This window comes from Scyliorhinus torazame, chromosome 8 (assembly GCF_047496885.1).
Source record: "Scyliorhinus torazame isolate Kashiwa2021f chromosome 8, sScyTor2.1, whole genome shotgun sequence".
Classification (NCBI taxonomy): Eukaryota; Metazoa; Chordata; class Chondrichthyes; order Carcharhiniformes; family Scyliorhinidae; genus Scyliorhinus; species Scyliorhinus torazame.
In genome coordinates, this window is record NC_092714.1 from 5,446,718 (window position 1) to 5,467,343 (window position 20,626).

Consider the following 20,626-nt stretch of genomic DNA (forward strand, 5'->3'; position numbering starts at 1 on the left):
ATTGCCGGCCACTGGCATGTTGGAAGAATTTTGCAGGTTGACATTAAAACTTTTTGGCCCCGTTTATGAACACTTTCCATGGCCATGAAGTGCTGGGGTGGGACTCGAACCTGCAGCTTCCGGCTCAGAGGCAGGGATGTTATCCGATTCAGTAAGTAGCAACCTCAAATCTAAGTCTCCTGGTTGTGGTTTCAAGTCCTGATTTAGAGACCTAAGCACATCGGAGCATGGGAATAGGAGTGGGCCATTTGGCAGCTCGAGCCTGCTGCACCATCAGCTAGATCATGGCTGGCCTTCACCTGGGCGGCACGGTAGCACAATGGTTAGCACTGTTGCTTCACAGCGCCAGGGTCCCAGGTTCGATTCCCGGCTTCAGTCACTGTCTGTGCGGAGTCTGCACGTTCTCCCCGTGTCTGCGTGGGTTTCCTCCGGGTGCTCCGGTTTCCTCCCACAAGTCCCGAAAGAAGTGCTGTGAGGTGAATTAGACATTCTGAATTCTCCCTCTGTGTACCCGAACAGGTGCCGGAATGTGGCGACTAGGGGATTTTCACAGTAACTTCATTGCAGTGTTAATGTAAACCTACTTGTGACACTAATAAAGATTATTATTTTCAATGTCATTTTCCTGCACTATCCTCATGTCCCTTAATATCATTAATGTCATGCAATGTTAGGATCTCTTTCTTAAATAAATGCAATAACTGAGCCGCCAGAGCTCCATGGGTTAAAGAATTCCCCAAATTCACCATCCTCTGAGTGAGTGTTTGGAACTCTCTTCCTCAGACAGAGCTGGGTAGATTCTTGATAAACAAGGGGGTGAAAGATTATCGGGGGCTGGCCTGAATGTAGGATTGAGGTTACAATCAGATCTGTCATGACTGTATTGAATGGAGGAGCAGATCAAGGGGCCGAATGGCCTCCTCCTGATCCTAATTCCTATGTTCATATTTAACTACGTAACGGATGACCACTTTTCAGAAATAGGTCATTGGCTGGGAAATACTTTAGGATCAGGTGCCATGAGGTGTAATAATGCTCGATTTACTGAACCAATATTAAACATTTCTTCAGCCCAAGATGGAGTATTGCACAATACGGGTGCTGCATTTCAGAAGGAAGTGAAGTCTTTGGAGAAGTTACAGAGGAGATTTGCGAGAGTGTTTTCAGCAATTAGAGACTTCAGTTACACAGATACAGTAAGAAGCTGGCGTTTTTCTCTTTAGAACAGAAAAGGCTGAGGAAATTTGATGAAAGAGTTTAAAGTCATGAAGGTTTATTCACGTTGGGCATGATTCAGCGGGCCCTGTTGCTTCCGGTGTGGACCATTTAATGAGATGAGGAAAATTCTTTTCTCTCATCGGGTTATTAATCTGTGGAATTCTCTTCGCTCGAGAGCAGTGGAGGTTGATTGATTGAATATGCTCAAGGCTGAATTAGACAGATGTTTGATCTATAAGGGAGTTAAAGAGTTTGGGGACAGGCAAGAAAGTGGATTTGAGACCACAATAAAATCAACCATGACCTTATCAAATGGTGGTGCAGGTTGGAGGGACAAATGGCCGACTCCTTCTAATTCTTGTGTCCTAAGATGCTTCTAGAAGATTCTTCATAGACAATGCATAGGAGTTTCTGAGAGGAGAGCAGCAAAATCAGAAAGGTTATGTTGTAGACTGTTGCTTACAGTTCAGTAGGTCTGAAGAAGTCTTTGTTGTCATTCGCAGGATAACTGAAGATTTATTGACTCTTAGAACTATTTACAAATACCCAGTAAAGGGTACAAGCTCGGAGCTGTCTCCATGCTGGCTGATACACACAGCTCATTAGAGTGACCCTGGGTGAGGGCATGCGCATCACTGTGGGTGGTACTGTACTCAGTCCCACATTAACCCTGTGTGTGCCAGACGGCACATTCTTCCTGCTGTCCTCACATTTATCCTGATGATTGACCACCAGCTAAATTAGCAGCAGCCTTGGAGTTGGTTAGTTCACCTCCTGGGCCAATACATGGTGTAGCAATCTGATTGCCACCTCGGGCACTGATTTATGGCTAGTTTGTAAAGTAGTTTTTCAATTAACACTCCCCAGTACTTAGGCACAGAGACACACGCTGGGCCATTATTAATATTTTGCTCAAGTGCAGCCAAAATCTCAGAATGTAAAGTTTATTACAATATTAATGAGCAAATTCCAACACAAACTGTTGGAGAAAGTGACTGTAAACAGAATGGCCACATATTCTATCAGACCAGCAACACTTTAACCAAACAATACAAACAGCATTTGCATTTCTGTCACTTGGATTTGATGAAGGATTTAACGAATGCAGAGGTGTGAATTTTTCCTACTTTCTTCACGTGAGCTGTGAAAACACCCAGAAGCACAATTGTAAAATCCATCCTTGCAAATGTGTGCAGTGTCTGAGCTACAACGAGATGTGGTTTATCCAAGACTAATTATCTTGGGAATTTTTGATCATAACACTTTTCCCTGTGCTTCAGCCTCTTTCTTCCAAAGATATATGAATAGCTGATGCTCTGAGTGTTACTGTGATCCTGTTAAAAAAAATGATGAAACTCCTAATATTCTCCAATCATTAAACTCTGCTGTTTACCCTGTACGATGCCTGCTAAAACCTGAAGCAACAGTGCTAACCACTGTGCGTGGTTAGTGTGAGTACCACTTTTAGTGTGCGTATGTATTCGTCCATGTAGTATGTGAGTGAGTGCGTACGTATTTAATGTGTGAGTGAGTGTGTATGTGTGTAGCCTGTGAGTGAGTGTATGTAGTGTGTGAGTGAGTGTGTACGTATGTGAATGAGCGTGTATGTATGTAGTGTGTGAGCGTGTGTGTATATATGTGAATGAATGTGTATGTATGTAGTGTGTGTGTATGTATGTGAATGAGTGTATGTATGTGGTGTGTGAGTGCATGTGTATGTCTGTGAATGAGTGTATGTATGTGGTGTGTGAGTGCATGTGTATGTCTGAATGAGTGTGCATGTATGTAGTGTGTGAGTGCGTGTATGTGAATGGGTGTGTATGTATAGTGTGTGAGTGTGTGTGTATGTATGTGAATGAGTGTGCATGCATGTAGTGTGTGAGTGTGTGTATGTGCATGAGTGTGTATGTATGTAGTGTGTGAGTGCATGTGTATGTATGTGAATGAGTGTGTATGTATGTAGTATGTGAGTGTGTGTGTGTATGTATGTGAATGAGTGTCTATGTATGTAGGGCGAGATTCTCCATTCCCGCGCCGGTTGGGAGAATCGCCTGGGCTGCCAAAATTTCCCGGGACGCCGGTCCGACATCCTCCCGCGATTCTCCCAGGCGGTGGGAACGGCCCCATCGGGTTCCGCGGGCCGGAGAATCGCCGGAGATACCCAAAATGGCGATTCTCCAGCACCCCCGCTATTCTCAGGCCCGGATGGGCCGAGTGGCCAGGCCAAAACAGCGTGTTCCCCCCGGCGCCGTCCACACCTGGTCGCTGCCGTCGGGAACAGCGCCCGAGCGCTGGGGGGGTGGCCTGCGGGGAGGGGGCGAGGGGGGATCCTGCACCGGGGGGTACCTCAAATGTGGGATCGCCCGCGATCGGTGCCCACCGATCGTCGGGCCGTCCTCTCTGAAGGAGGACCTCCTTCCTTCCGCGGCCCCGCAAGATCCGTCCGCCATCTTCTTGCGGGGCGGGCTTAGAGAGGACAGCAACCACGCATGCAAGGGTGATGCCAGTTATGTGGCGCCGGCCGCGTCATCTATGCGGCGCCGCCTTTACGCGGCAACAAGGCCTGGCGCGTGTAGATGACGTGGCTCCGATCCTAGCCCATTGTCAGGGCCTGAATCGGTCGGGATTGGGGCCGTTTCGCGCCGTCGTGATCCTCGACGGCGTTCACAACGGCATGGGCACTTCGGCGCGGGGGTGGAGAATCCCGCTCGTAGTGTGTGAGTGCATGCGTATGTATGTGAATGAGTGTGTATGTATGTAGTGTGTGAGTGCGTGTGTATGTATGTATGTGATTCAGTGTGTATGTATGTAACTGAGGAAGGGACAGGGCTATGACTTAAGGTTGTCAACTTTTGTGGTGGGCCTGTTATTCCTGAATACAAGGCAAGGAGTTAGTATCGATAATAATGGCTGCATTTAAGGGCAGCACGGTTGCGCAGTGGGTTAGCCCTGCTGCCTCACGGCACCGAGGTCCCAGGTTCGATCCTGGCTCTGGGTCACTGTCCGTGTGGAGTTTGCACATTCTTCCCGTGTTTGCGTGGGTTTCGCCTCCACAACCCAAAGATATGCAAGGTAGGTGGATTGAACACGCTAAATTGCCCCTTAATTGGAAAAAAAATAATTGGGTACTCCAAATTTTTTTAAAAATGATGGCTGCATTTGATTGATGTCTCATGGAAGATGTGTTTTTGACAGATAGATACAATGAATGGGCACTTTTCCATTCAACAATGTACTCATCGCTACTTCAAGACGTTAGGATTGAAAATTGGTTTGCTTCATTTTCTGGATGCAGGGTTTTTGGATTGGGGGGGGTGCGGGGTGAAGGCTGAATCATAACTTGACGGTGCTAATTTAAGTGGAGGTAGGCAGCACATATATTTGGTGCTACCACCTAATTGTGTCTGATAGTTTGGGCTCGACGTGCTTCAGCATTTCTGGATATCTCTGTCCTTAGTAGAGAGCCAGTCAGTGTTGTGCTGATAGCTCATGGCACAGCAGCCTTCTGTTCTTAAAGACAGCTTGTCCCTCTGAACGAAACTCTGCTCTGAATTTCAGGGGGCTTCTGCTGAACATTATTATTGCTGTAATTCTAAAGAAGGAAAATAGAACAACAGGTCATGGAGAAAGATCCAAGGTGATGAATGTGGTACTGGAAGGCTTATCGGTCTAGGCTGTTAGAACGACAGAGTCCATGGTTCCACACAGGGCCAGGAGGCCCTCAAGAACAATGCATCAGGTAATCATGAACGGCGAGGTCAATTCCCAGCAACTGGACCTATGATAGTCGTGCCACAAGAAGACCAATGACCTCACACAGGTGGTCAAGGTCAGTGAATGCATCTTCACTGGACATCAGCTTCAGCTACCCATCACACACCAACCTCTCAGGCTGCTCAATGCACCTCCCATCAGTCACCCAGCATTATTCTTCTTTGATGTAAACGTACCAATCATATACAAGGGTTGGTGAAGCAATAATATGGGTACTTTATTTGAAGATATGACTATTTCTATGGTACCAAACCATACCGCAATTTCTGTTCGGAAACCGGGCGAGACCCCAACAATTTTTCAATTTGTGAATCTGTGAGGAAAGGATACTTTGTCCTGGGAGAGATTCCATTGACAAATAGGGATCTTATATATTAAAACAAACTTTATTATTAACACAGGATTAACCACAGCAACATTGCCGAAAAATAGCTGTACAATTAACAGTTAAACAGTTTTGAAATGAAACGGAAACATTCTAACTACTAACTTATACCTTCTCTATTCCCAATTAAGCAAAGCCCATTACAGATCAAAAACTACTTATAAATAAAGTTAGCAAGCACAGGGATACTTGCACGTAGAAGCTTTTTGGAAAGACTGCTTGGGGGGGGAGAGTGAGACTATTTCAGGGACAGCCTGCAAATCCTCTGTCTTTATCAGACTAAAAATCCGATAGCTAAAACCGCTTGCTATAGACCTGGCTCGTCCCATTAATTCTATCATCTGTATCTCACTATGTTCCATGAGCTGCTCAGCTAGGAATAAACGCCACTCCCCCATAAATTATCTACACTCCAGGGAATCTCCAGCAGTCATAACAATGTTGCATTGGGCATCACTCTGTAAACAGGTAAATGGTTAAAATTAATCATGACCTCACCTTTTACGACCTTTAATTGCAGCTTTAGCAGACACAAAGTCTGGATACCTTAACCTTGGTTCTTAATAACATTACTGCAACAGATATATATAATGCAATCTACATATTAGGGGCAGCACGGTAGCATGGTGGTTAGCACAATTGCTTCACAGCTCCAGGGACCCGGGTTCGATTCCCGGCTTGGGTAACTGTCTGTGCGAAGTCTGCACGTTCTCCCCGTGTCTGCGTGGGTTTCCTGCGGGTGTTCCGGTTTCCTCCCACAGTCCAAAGACGTGCAGGTTAGGTGGATTGGCTGTGCAAAATTGCCCTTAGTGTCCAAAATTGCCCTTAGTGCTGGGTAGGGTTACTGGGTTATGGGGATAGGGTGGAGGTGTGGACTTGGGTAGGGTGCTCTTTCCAAGAGGCGGTGCAGACTCGATGGGCCGAATGGCCTCCTTCTGCACTGTAAATTCTATGTATGTAAATAAATTTCTGACATTCATTACACTATTATGCAAATAATGTTCACCAGGAAATTAGGCGGCACATGTCTGACCTTGATCACTGCTGTTTGAAGGCTGAATACTACATTGCAACTTTTGAGCTGGTAATAATTGACAATAGTTTAAGATATGGCTCCTTAAAGGTGCATGCATATTACAACAACCAGCACTCTACTCTTCCCAATTTCACACATCTACCAATGCTGCCAGCCTCCACATACCTCCACCTATTCAGCTATGTGTTTGGCATATACATAACCTAAACACAGGATATTTTCCTTGACACTTGCAGGGCAAGGTGAAATATGATAGAAGGAAGCAGAGCAAAACAAGCAGAGGACACCAGCAGCTGCATCTGCTGAGCCCTGTGGAGAAGGTAGCTCCCAGCATCATGGCTCCCGCTCTGACAGAGCCCTTGATTGCCGAGGACATTGAGGATGACAATATGTTTACGCCACATTCCCCTTCTGAATTCATCTCACCCTCGTCCTGCTATCTGGCATGATGAGCAAGCTGTGATGGATGGTGTGATCATAAAATCCATAGAATCTTTACAGTGCAGAAGGAGGTCATTCGGCCCATCGGGTCTGCATCGACCCTCCGATAGAGCATGCTACCCAGGTCTACTCCCCCACTCTATCCCCTTAAATCAACCTAACCTTTTGGACACTAAGGGGCAATTATTCATGGCCAATTCACCTTGGACTGTGGGAGGAAACCGGAGCACCTGGAGGAAACCCACGCAGACACAGGGAGAACGAGCAAACTCCACACAGTGGAGACCATTGAGCTCTTCATTTCCAACCCACCCCGCTTCCTTCAAACCAACTTTCCCCTTCTGATTTCCTGCTTTCACAGACCCCAAAACTTAGAGTCATCGGGCTGGATTTTCCGGCGTCAGGATGTTCCGTTTTACCGGCAGTCCGGGGGTTCCCGACGGCGTGGGGCTGTCCCACAATGGGAAACCCCATTGATCAGACGGTTTATCGGAGCATCCCGCCGGTGGGGTAAACCAGAAATGTGGCGCGGTGGGTGGAGAATCCAGGCCCAGCAAAAATACCGCCTGTCCAGCCTTTTCATGTCAAAGATAGAGAGCACAATAGCATAGCACTTCATGAAGACACGTAATCATTTGATCTGACCCTCACTGTCTCCAGTTCATTGGAGGGTGAGATCAGAGATGGGTTCTGCTACTAGCAGACTCAGATGAGGATTTCAATAGTAGGCACTGAAAGCACTGATGAGGGTGTACATTGCGATGCTGGGTGGATTGGCTGGCTTGTCACACAGTCTCCTCCCACTGTCAATCAGCACGTGGAGGTCCGGCTCCGAGTCCCAAATTGGCAGAGGAAATTGTGCAGAATGTGTCCTGTCCACTGCCTCTGCTCCATCTCTTTGTTCTGGTGCAGAACCAGAGGCACTGCAATTGCTGCTCAGATACCTGTTACAGCCTTTGTTTGGGTAGGTCACCTGCTCCTCTGTCCTTCCTGTTTAAATACAGCACCAGTGTCTGGGGAGAGTTTCCAGGGAGAACTGTTCCAAATGTTGAAGCTAGCACTGAGTAGAGTAGGTATTATTGAAATGTGGTTCAGCTGGTTACTGTCTTTACCAACATGCTCTCTCCTTGAACATAATAGGAAGCACAAAGTCCTCTAGCCTGTCAGACTAGATCATTTGACAAATAGATATAGGCCTGGAAAGTGTGAGTGTGCATGTGTGTGCTCGCGTCTGTGGATAATATTAGCAGATATAATTCTTCTGTTGACTTCTTTAACATAAATGGCAAACAATTTAAATGGGCTAATGTCCCTGCTAAAATAGCAAATCGAGGAACATCACTCAAATGGATTACGACATAGCCTGGCTAATTTGGGCAGCACTAATTGCCAGACTGCAGTGATTCATTTGCCCAACTTGGCTTCAAGGTTACTGACTACCAGGAAAACTGTTGTTCATTTATTTCACTCATCTGGGGATTTGAAATGTATAAAAAATTAGGCTCTGCCACTGCATTATGGAAAACAAATCTAACTGCCTCAGGGAAAGGTGAAAGAAAGACTTGCATTTATATAGCACCCCTCATGACCTCAGAACAACACAAATGCTGGACATCCAATGTGATGTGACTGTAGGTGGTCATTCATTGTGAGAGCTGTTTGATGGATTACGAGCATTAGATTAGAAGCAAATGCATTAACGCTTTCTTACAAATGTGTAATTTTGCTTGTAATATGTTAGTAGAATGAAATAATTCAGAATATTTTTCCTGCAGTATATGATGCTAATTCTGAATGAGACCAGTGATACGATTGACACATTAAGGATATCACTTCTGCTCGACAGTGCAAAGAGAGCGTGTTAGGGTTGAGGAGTTGTGCAGTCCTGGCACAGCACAGTGGAAATACAAGTCAAAACTCACTGCTAATTCTGGCTACAAACAACATTTCAGTCATATGCATGAGCGAATACTGAACACCAGGGAATGCAATCATATAACAGCCTCATCTTTGATACTCTGTCAGTAAAAGAATTGGGAAGATATTGGATTTTTTTACAACCAGATTGCTGAAGAAGAAAACAAGTATGTGATGTTAAATTGCGTGTTGTAAATTTTTTCCTAATTATTAGTTGTTACATTTGCTCAGAGGTAAGGGGAAGATTTATATTTAATAATTAGGCTATTTTGTTATCAAAACATGACAAAAGATACACTCTTCCCCCACTCCGCCCCAAGTCTTTGTTAATGGTGCAGATAAATAGACTGCAGTTTGGTCCAATTCTGTGAGAATAGATTGAACATTCCAGGATTACACACAGTTTGATTCCATGTGCTCTGACGGACAAAACCAAACGCAACGCTTCAATGATCTGAACCAATTCGCACCATGAAAATAGGGATTTTAAAATCATATATTGGATTTGTCCAGAAAGTCTAACTGTAATGAAAAAAATCCAATCCACATAAAATCCCTGTGTGAGAAAAATGACCAACAATTCTTTGTTTGCTGCTTTAGACGGGCTGCCACTGCGGACAATTAATTTTCTGAAACTCCTAACTGTGGGTGCTCTCTGCCCAAAAGTACAGTGTTCTTTTTTAAAGAAAATGACCAATTATTTTGTTTTAGTACACAACAATCATGGCATGTTTGAAGTGCTGTAGCAATTCACATTTTGAAAAAGCATTGCTTTCACTTGGAGACCATTGTGCACTTGGGGGACAGTTAAACAACATGCCCACCGTGACCATTTCTTTGTGACAAAGTGTGGGCTGGGGTTCTGTGCTGGACTATGTTGTTTGATGGAGATTTATGATATCAGTGGTTGATGGTTATATGGGATGGACTTCCCACAGTTGTATCTCTGTCGTAGGGGGAAGAGTTCAACTTCTATTCAGTGCCAGTAATGAACAGAGGGATGGTGGATTGAGTAGACAGAACTCGAGGGTATTTATATCCCTGGGTCAATTCTCAGTGCTGACGTACTTCGACTCACTTTGGCGCAGGGTTTATCAGCAAACTGCAGTGGGGGCTGGGGGTGGGGGTGGAGAGCAGCGGTCCCACGACACAGGAAAGAAGAAAAAAGAGGTGGATAATTTGACAGATCTGTCACAACTCCATAGAGGGAAGCTTGTATCTCAGTCGGGACAGGATATTTGGGCTCCGCTGAGGTTGGAAAGGAAGGTGAATAGGGTCTGAAAATACCAGCACTGTTCAATGCACTGGTTTCCCAACATCGTTCCTGGGGTTGGTTCATTTAGGGGAGGTGTATTTGGGCCCAGGCAAGGCTGCCCACCTAGTGGGAGGGGGTGAGTTTAACTCTCTGGAGAGAACTGGCAGGTCGAGGTTGGGGGTTGCCAGTTCTCTAGGTGGGTACACGGGCCTTCCCTGTCTGCCTTAGTGTGGGTGCAGGCATAGGGCAGCCAGAGGGCACCATGTAAATGGATTCCTACCAACCACCCATATCTCACCCACCCCCACCTCTATTTCTCAATTTTGTTTTGTTTGTGAGAGTGCACGTTCTTGTTGCAGCATCCTCTCAGTTACTTACCCTCTACTGCAACCAGCTGCTTCTGTGCAGCTGGAAGGCCTCTGATTGGCCCTCTAGCCTCGGGAGTCTGCCTGCTGCCCTACTCCTGTTAATTAAGCGGACACTCCAATCAATATTCTAGCAAGTGACTGTTTCCATTGTCATGATGTACATCAGTATATCACGGTGCAGACACACTCACTGATGGACACACAGTGGGACCAACCAACACACACAACACCGCAGCCAATCACCCGTTAGAGCACACTCACTATAAAGACAGGGGGCATCAGAGTTCCCGCTCATTCGGGATGCAGCCTCCTAGAAGGACAGAGCTTACAGCTTACAGCACAGGTCCTCACCACGTGCTGAGTGCATAGACTGGTTCGGACAGGCATAGGTCTTTAGTTTAATCTACCATCGTGTTAACCCACAGTGAAAGTATGTTCAACAGTTTCTAACTTAATAAAATAGTGTTGTACTATTTTAAGTGTTGGTGGCATGTATGTGTTCCACGGATCCAGAGCACCCAACACAACATCCATCACCGGCCACGGAGCGGCCCCGGACCCAGCCCCAGACCCGGACCCGGACCCGGCCCCGGACCTGGCCCGGCCTGGACCCAGCCCCGGCACCGGACACGGCACCGGACCCGGCACCGGACGCGGACCCGGACACGGCATCGGACCCGGCCACAGTCCTGGCCCCGGACCCGGCAACCGGACACGGCACCGGACCCGGACACGGCATCGGACCCGCACCCGGCACCGGACACGGCACCGGACCCGGCCACAGACCTGGCACCGGACCCGGCACCGGACACGGACACGGCATCGGACCCGGCCACAGTCCTGGCCCCGGACCCGGCAACCGGACCTGGCCCCAGACCCGGACACGGCATCGGACACGGCATCGGACCCGGCCACAGACCTGGCACCGGACACGGCACCGGACACGGACACGGCATCGGACCCGGCCACGGACCCGGCCCCGGACACGGCACCGGACACGGTACCGGACCCTGCCCCGGACATGGCATCGGACCTGGCCCCGGACCCGGCAACCGGACACGGCACCGGACCCGGCCACGGACCCGGCCCCGGACACGGCACCGGACACGGCATCAGACCCGGCCCCGGACACGGTACCGGACCCGGACCCTGCCCCGGACACGGCATCGGACCCGGCCCCAGACCCGGACCCAGACCTGGATACGGCACCGGACCCGGCCACAGACCCGGACACGGCATCGGACACGGCACCGGACACGGACACGGTACCGGACCCGGCCCCGGACCTGGCCCCAGACCCGGACATGGCATCGGACCCGGCCACAGACCTGGCCCCGGACCCGGCAACCGGACACGGTACCGGACCCGGACATGGCATCGGACCCTGCCCCGGACACGGCATCGGACCCTGCCCCGGACCCGGCCCCAGACCCGCACCCGGCACCGGACACGGCACCGGACCCGGCCACAGACCTGGCACCGGACACGGCAACCGGACCTGGCCCCAGACCCGGACACGGCATCGGACACGGCACCGGACCCGGCCCCAGACCCGGATACGGCATCGGACCCTGCCCCGGACCCGGCCCCAGACCCGCACCCGGCACCGGACACGGCACCGGGCCCGGCCACAGACCTGGCACCGGACACGGCAACCGGACCTGGCCCCAGACCCGGACACGGCATCGGACACGGCACCGGACCCAGCCACAGTCCTGGCCCCGGACCCGGCAACCGGACACGGCATCGGACACGGCATCGGACCCGGCCACAGTCCTGGCACCGGACACGGCAACCGGACCTGGCCCCAGACCCGGACACGGCATCGGACACGGCACCGGACCCAGCCACAGTCCTGGCCCCGGACCCGGCAACCGGACACGGCATCGGACACGGCATCGGACCCGGCCACGGACCCGGCCCCAGACCCGGACACGGCATCGGACACGGCATCGGACCCGGCCACAGTCCTGGCCCCGGACCCGGCAACCGGACACGGCATCGGACACGGCATCGGACCCGGCCACGGACCCGGCCCCAGACCCGGACACGGCATCGGACACGGCATCGGACCCGGCCACAGACCTGGCCCCGGACCCGGCAACCGGACACGGCACCGGACACGGCATCGGACCCGGCCACAGACCTGGCACCGGACACGGCAACCGGACCTGGCCCCAGACCCGGACACGGCATCGGACACGGCACCGGACCCAGCCACAGTCCTGGCCCCGGACCCGGCAACCGGACACGGCATCGGACACGGCATCGGACCCGGCCACGGACCCGGCCCCAGACCCGCACCCGGCACCGGACACGGCACCGGACCCGGCCACAGACCTGGCACCGGACACGGCAACCGGACCTGGCCCCAGACCCGGACACGGCATCGGACACGGCACCGGACCCGGCCACAGTCCTGGCCCCGGACCCGGCAACCGGACACGGCATCGGACACGGCATCGGACCCGGCCACGGACCCGGCCCCAGACCCGGACACGGCATCGGACACGGCATCGGACCCGGCCACAGTCCTGGCCCCGGACCCGGCAACCGGACACGGCATCGGACACGGCATCGGACCCGGCCACGGACCCGGCCCCAGACCCGGACATGGCATCGGACACGGCATCGGACCCGGCCACAGTCCTGGCCCCGGACCCGGCAACCGGACACGGCATCGGACACGGCATCGGACCCGGCCACGGACCCGGCCCCAGACCCGGACACGGCATCGGACACGGCATCGGACCCGGCCACAGTCCTGGCCCCGGACCCGGCAACCGGACACGGCATCGGACACGGCATCGGACCCGGCCACGGACCCGGCCCCAGACCCGGACATGGCATCGGACACGGCATCGGACCCGGCCACAGACCTGGCCCCGGACCCGGCAACCGGACACGGCACCGGACCCGGACATGGCATCGGACCCTGCCCCGGACCCGGCCCCAGACCCGCACCCGGCACCGGACACGGCACCGGACCCGGCCACAGACCTGGCACCGGACACGGCAACCGGACCTGGCCCCAGACCCGGACACGGCATCGGACACGGCACCGGACCCAGCCACAGTCCTGGCCCCGGACCCGGCAACCGGACACGGCATCGGACACGGCATCGGACCCGGCCACAGTCCTGGCCCCGGACCCGGCAACCGGACACGGCATCGGACACGGCATCGGACCCGGCCCCAGACCCGGACACGGCATCGGACACGGCATCGGACCCGGCCACAGACCTGGCCCCGGACCCGGCCCCAGACCCGCACCCGGCACCGGACACGGCATCGGACCCGGCCACAGACCTGGCCCCGGACCCTGCCCCGGACCCGGCCACAGACCCGCACCCGGCACCGGACACGGCATCGGACCCGGCCACAGACCTGGCACCGGACACGGCAACCGGACCTGGCCCCAGACCCGGACCCGGCAACCGGACACGGCATCGGACCCGGCCACGGACCCGGCCCCGGACACGGTACCGGACCCGGACACGGTACCGGACCCGGCCCCAGACCCGCACCCGGCACCGGACACGGCATCGGACCCGACCACAGACCTGGCCCCGGACCCGGCACCGGACACGGCATCGGACCCGACCACAGACCTGGCCCCGGACCCGGCACCGGACACGGCATCGGACCCGACCACAGACCTGGCCCCGGCACCGGACACGGACACGGCATCGGACCCGGCCCCGCACCCGGCACCGGACACGGACACGGCATCGGACCCGGACACGGCATCAGACCCGGCCCCGGACACGGCAACCGGACCTGGCCCCAGACCCGGACACGGCATCGGACCCGGACACGGCACCGGACCCGGCCCCAGACCCGCACCCGGCACCGGACACGGCATCGGACACGGCACCGGACACGGACACGGCATCGGACCCGGCCACAGTCCTGGCCCCGGACCCGGCAACCGGACACGGCAACCGGACCTGGCCCCAGACCCGGACACGGCATCGGACCCGGCACCGGACCCGGCCCCAGACCCGCACCCGGCACCGGACACGGCATCGGACACGGCACCGGACACGGACACGGCATCGGACCCGGCCACAGTCCTGGCCCCGGACCCGGCAACCGGACACGGCATCGGACCCGGCCACGGACCCGGCCCCGGACACGGCATCGGACCCGGCCACGGACCCGCACCCGGCACCGGACACGGCATCGGACCCGGCCACAGACCTGGCCCCGGACCCGGCAACCGGACACGGCACCGGACCCGGCCCCAGACCCGCACCCGGCACCGGACACGGCACCGGACACGGCATCGGACACGGCATCGGACCCGACCACAGACCTGGCCCCGGACCCGGCAACCGGACACGGTACCGGACCCGGACACGGCACCGGACCCGGCCATGGCATCGGACCCTGCCCCGGACCCGGCCCCAGACCCGCACCCGGCACCGGACACGGCATCGGACCCGGCCACAGACCTGGCCCCGCACCCGGCACCGGACACGGTACCGGACCCGGACACGGCACCGGACCCGGCCACAGACCCGGCCCCGGACCCGGACACGGTACCGGACCCGGATCTGGACCCGGCCCTGGCCACGGACCCGGCCCCGGCCATTCTCTGTCTGTTTATTTCGTGGAGACCGGGTATTTTACGTGGCGCGGCTGCCAGCCCCTCACACCGCGGTAGCAGCATCGGTGAGGGGACGCCGTCGATTCTTTCCATGTAAAACGCCCCAGATCGTCAGAAACGGAGAATCTGGCCCGAGGTCAGGGAGAAGAGAAATCAAACACAATCACATTTTCAGCAACTTTTGCCTTTGCTGAACATCACAAGAGCTCCGATTTGCACTGAGGGATTTTCAGAATGGGAGGGGATTAGGCAAGTATTGAAACTGAAGGTTTTCACAAAAGGCAGCTTCTACATCAGTACGGAAGGGTTTGCTGTATTATTTACTGCTTTCTGCACAGAGATTCTCTGATGATGAGTTTGACTGAATCTGGAACAATGTGGTCACATTATTGCAAACTGCAGCTGCCGGATAAGAGGAAGAGACACTGAAAAATATCACTTCTCTGTGGCAGAATAAACCGGATCATCAACAATTTGAAATAAAGCTTTTAAATCTCCGTTTCCAAATGTAAATTGACAAACCCAACTTAATCATTTTATAATATAGTTGGTTGGCTGACAAATCCTTTGTAATAGAGTATTTAAAATCCAAAGACAAGGGTGACAGAATGAATATGGTTTTAGATGCCAGAGAAGAGCAGTCATTTTTCTTTCTCATTCACCTGAAGTTGAAGCATTGTGAGATAGAGCTGAGGTTTTGGAACTGATGTGCTTATAGTGGAGGAACAGGCAATGCTATAATCTGAAGGAGATTTCTACTAGACCCAAGATGATTTTTTTTCCAGCTCACAAATGTAAAGAAAGGATTGTGTTTATATAGCACCTTCCACAATATCAAAATGCTTCACAGCTGATTAAGCACTTTTCACAGATCATAGAATTTACAGTGCAGAAGGAGGCCATTCAGCCCATCAAGTCTGCACCGGCCTCGGAAAGAGTACCCTGCTTAAACCCACATCTCCACCTGATACCTGTAACCCAGTAACCGCACCTACCCTTTTTGGACACCAAGGTCAATTTAGCATGGCTATTTCACCTAACCTGCACATCTTTGGACCGTGGGAGGAAACCGGAGCACCCGGAGGAAACCCACGCACACACGGGGAGGATGTGCAGACTCCGCACAGACAGTGACCCAGCCGGGAATCGAACCCAGGTCCCTGGCGCTGTGAAACAACAGTGCTAACCACTGTGCCACTGTGTCACCCACTTGTGAAGTGTTGTACTGCAGAAAACACAGCAATTGCACAGCAAGATCCCACAAAGAGAAGTGAGAATATAACTTGATAATCTGTTTTAGTGATGTAGGTAATGTAAAATGACAATGCAGTTAGACCCCAACAATACAGGTAAAGATACCCCCAGGTACCGACACCACATGCAGCGATTCAAGAAACTAACTCACCACTACTTTCACAAGGGTAAGTAGGGACAGGCAATGAACGCTGGGCTAGCCAGCAATGTGCACCCCGCATAAATGAATTAAAAAAATTTAAAGGGGGTTCAACAGTGTCATGTCAGTCTGCACAGGGTGAGAGACAATAGCTGTTAGCTCTGGTGAGATGTTAGTGATACATTGGGAAGAGCTCCTGGGTGGTGCTTTTAAGGCACAGCAGGAGTGGTGTTGGTGGGCAAGGGGAGTGGGCAAGGGGTTAAAAAGGCAGGAGGAGTAATTCCTCACTCACAATGGGTTTCTCATATCTGTCATCTTTACACACCTCAAAATAGGCATGGGAACCAACAGAATTATGACATTAATATCATCAACATTGCCATTCTCACTCCATTCAGGCTGCACGGTGGCACAGTGGTTCGCACTGTTGCTTCACAGCACCAGGGTCCCAGGTTCGATTCCCCGCTGGGTCACTGTCTGTGCGGAGTCTGCATGTTCTCCCCGTGTCTGCGTGGGTTTCCTCCGGGTGCTCCGGTTTCCTCGCACAAGTCCTGAAAGACGTGTTGTTAGGTGAATTGGACATTCTGAATTCTCCCTCTGTGTACCCGAACAGGCGCCAGAGTGTGGCGACTGGGGGCTTTTCACAGTAACTTCATTGCAGTGTTATTGTAAGCCTACCTGTGACAATAAAGATTATTTTTTGAAAAATATTTCAGAGACCCAACCATAATTAAACTGCTTCATCAACAATCTACCCTCCATCATAAGGTTGGAAGTGCGCATGATTGCCAATGATTACACAATATTAATCACAACTCCTCAGATGTTGAAACAGTCAGTGCTCATATGCAAGAACTGGATAATAATGGTAAAGTCGCCATAGTCCCAGATGACTATAGGCTGCTTTCCCCTTTGAGGGGGAGACCTGACTGGTGGTGATTTAACCTGAGGATCACCCACACCTCAGACGAGGGGCAAGGTTGGGAAGGTGGAGCCTTAATGAATAACCTCAGCCGGTATGGGGATTGAACTCCGCTTGAACTGTTAAGTGGCAAGGAACATTCGTGCCACACAAGTGCCAGGCAATGACCATCTCCAACAAGAGAGGATCAAACTATCTTGCTTTGACATTATCATTGATTAGACATTCCCCATCAACATTCTGGGGGTTATCACTGACCAGAAACTGAACTAGCCATAGAAATGCTGTGGTTACAAGAGCCAGTCAGAGGCTGGGAATCCTGCACTGAGTAACTCACCTGCTGACTCCCCAAAGCCTGTCCACCATCTACAAGTCAGGAATGTGATAGAATACTCTCCACTTGCCTGGGTGGGTTCAGTTTCAACACTCAAGAAGCTTGACAGCCATCCAGGGCAAATTGGTACCCCAATTACCACCTAAATTATTCACTCCAACTACCAATGACGACCAGTGGCAGCCGTGTGTACCATCTACAAGATGCACTGCAGGAACTCACCAACAGCACCTTCCAAACTTGTGACCTCTACCACCTAGAAGGGCAGCAGACACATGGGAACACCGCCACCTGTAAGTACCCCTCCAAGCCTTGCGCCATGCTGATTTGGAAATATATCACCGTTCCTTTACTGTCGCTGTGCCAAACTCTGGAATTCCATCCCAATCTGCACTGTGGATGTACCTACACCACTTGGACTGCAGCAGTTCAGGAGGACGGCTCACCACTTCCTTCTCAAAGGCAATTAGTGATGGGGGGCAGATGTTGGCCACATCAGCGGTGCCCATATCCATGAGAGAAGGAATAATAATTGCATTGGTCATTTCAGATGATTCCAAATGCATCAGGACGAGTAGCAGGAGGCATTGAGTTTCTTCAGACTCATTACCTCCCTTCTCCCCAGCACTAGCTTAATGATGAGGACTGCACCCTTGGGGTCGAAGTGAACTTGGGGTCCTCTCCTAATTTTCCCTGCTTCCCACTTACATTGAAACATAGAAACAGAGAAAATAGGAGCAGGACGAGGCCATTCGGCCCTTCAAGCCCGCTCCGCCATTCATTATGATCATGACTGATCATCCAACTCATAGCCTAATCCCGCCTTCCCCCATATCCTTTGATCCCCTTTCGCCCCAAGTGTGATATCTAACTGCTTCTTGAAAACATAAAGGGCGGGATTCTGCGTTGCTGAGAGTAAATGTTGACACGGGGGCAGGATTCATTGGGCTGGATTCTCCATTGTTGGGACTATGTCCCCATGCCGGCGTCAAAACGGTGGCGTTTTACGCCTGAAAATCCTGGATCAAAGGGACACAAATTCCCTGCAGGGGGCTAGCTTTTGCTGCAGGTATGGGCCCCAGCACTTCCGGGTCAGAGGTCGCGCATGCGCACAGCGGTGGCCCCCGAGCGGCCGCGCCGGACTCCATGGCGGACACGGACCACGGAGCTAGACTCACAAAGGAGACCCCCCGATTGGCTGCGCGCCCGATCTTCAACCCCCGCACGAACATTCCCCGGCTGCTGAGAAGGCAGTCCCTGGCCTCCATTCGGCCCGCCCCCGACCAGAGCAGCCGCGGACTGAGTCCACAGCCGCCACGCGAGTATCCCGACCTGCTGGAGCACATTAGTTCCACGCCGTCGGGACTTCGGCCGGTCAGGGGCGGAGAATATCGGAACGGGCCTCTGGCAATTGCCTCAGGCGGCACAGCGTACTCCCCGAGTACGCCGCTTTTCGGAGCATGCAGAATCGGTGAACCTGCGCAGGCCCCGATTTCTTACGGGAACATGGGGCGGAATCCTCTGATAATGGGGCTATGTCCCCACGCAACATGATGGACCCACACGTGGCCCGGCCCTGACAATATAGGCCCCCCCTGAGATCGCCCACGCCTGCCGATCGGCGGCCCCCGATCGCGACCCTGGCTGTCCTGGAGGCCCCCCCCCCCACAGTGACGGATCCCCCCCGCCCCCCACCAGGGCGGCTGTGGACTGAGTCTGCATCCGCCACTCCGAGCTCCCGTCAGGTAGAACCATGAGTGAACCAGGCCGGTGGGAACCCAGCCAGTTGTCGGCGGAGAATCGGCGCGGGGACCTCTTTCAATGGCCCCCTACCGGCGCCGCATTAACCACGTGCGCGATTGGCAGCGATTCTCCAGTCCCCGGAGAATCGCGGAAACGTCTTCGGACCTGATCGCGGGTCTGACGCCCATTCTCCGCCCCCGCGCTGAGCGCGATTGCGACGCTGAGGCTCGGAGAATCACGGCCATGGATTCTCCACCCACGCCGGCCACGATTTTGGCACGAGGGAGCGGAGAATCCAGGCCATGGACTTGCACAACAGCTAACTGTTGAACCTGGACTGATACAGCGACCGTGGAGGGGCTGGCATCGGCGACACGTGGAACACGACCGATTCCAATGAAAACGCTGTGGGATTTGCCAGGCCATGAATGATACTTTGGAGGCTGACAAGCTGCAGCCGCACAGACACATTACACTCCCCACACACACTCAACCCAGCCGCACACACATTACACTCCCCACACACACTCATCCCAGCCGCACACACACATTACACTCCCCACACACACTCATCCCAGCCGCACACACACATTACACTACCCACACACACTCATCCCAGCCGCACACACACATTACACTCCCCACATACACTCATCCCAGCCGCACACACACATTACACTCCCCACACACACTCATCCCAGCCGCACACACACATTACACTCCCCACACACACTCATCCCAGCCGCACACACACATTACACTCCCCACACACCCTCATCCCAGCCGTACACACACATTACACTCCCCACACACACTCAACCCAGCCGCACACACACATTACACTCCCCACACACACTCAACCCAGCCGCACACACACATTACACTCCCCACACACACTCATCCCAGCCGCACACACACATTACACTCCCCACACACACTCATCCCAGCCGCACACACACATTACACTCCCCTCACACACTCATGCCAGCCGCACACACACATTACACTCCCCACACACACCCATCCCAGCCGCACACACACATTACACTCCCCACACACACTCATCCCTGCCGCACACACACATTACACTCCCCACACACGCTCATCCCAGCCACACACACATTCCACTCCCCACACACACTCATCCCAGCCGCACACACACATTACACTCCCCACACACACTCAACCCAGCCGCACACACATTACACTCCCCACACACACTCAACCC

The 20,626-nt window shown here is 53.3% G+C and overlaps 1 long non-coding RNA gene across 1 annotated transcript in view; it reads left to right on the plus strand.

The window, feature by feature from the left end:
• Nucleotides 1-1,087: 1,087 nt before the first annotated feature.
• The window catches only part of LOC140428709 (uncharacterized), a 180,590-nt gene continuing 161,051 nt past the window's right edge, over nt 1,088-20,626 (plus strand). The window contains exon 1 of the long non-coding RNA XR_011948831.1: nt 1,088-1,196. This is a non-coding gene — a long non-coding RNA (uncharacterized lncRNA). The remainder of the gene's footprint in view (nt 1,197-20,626) is intronic.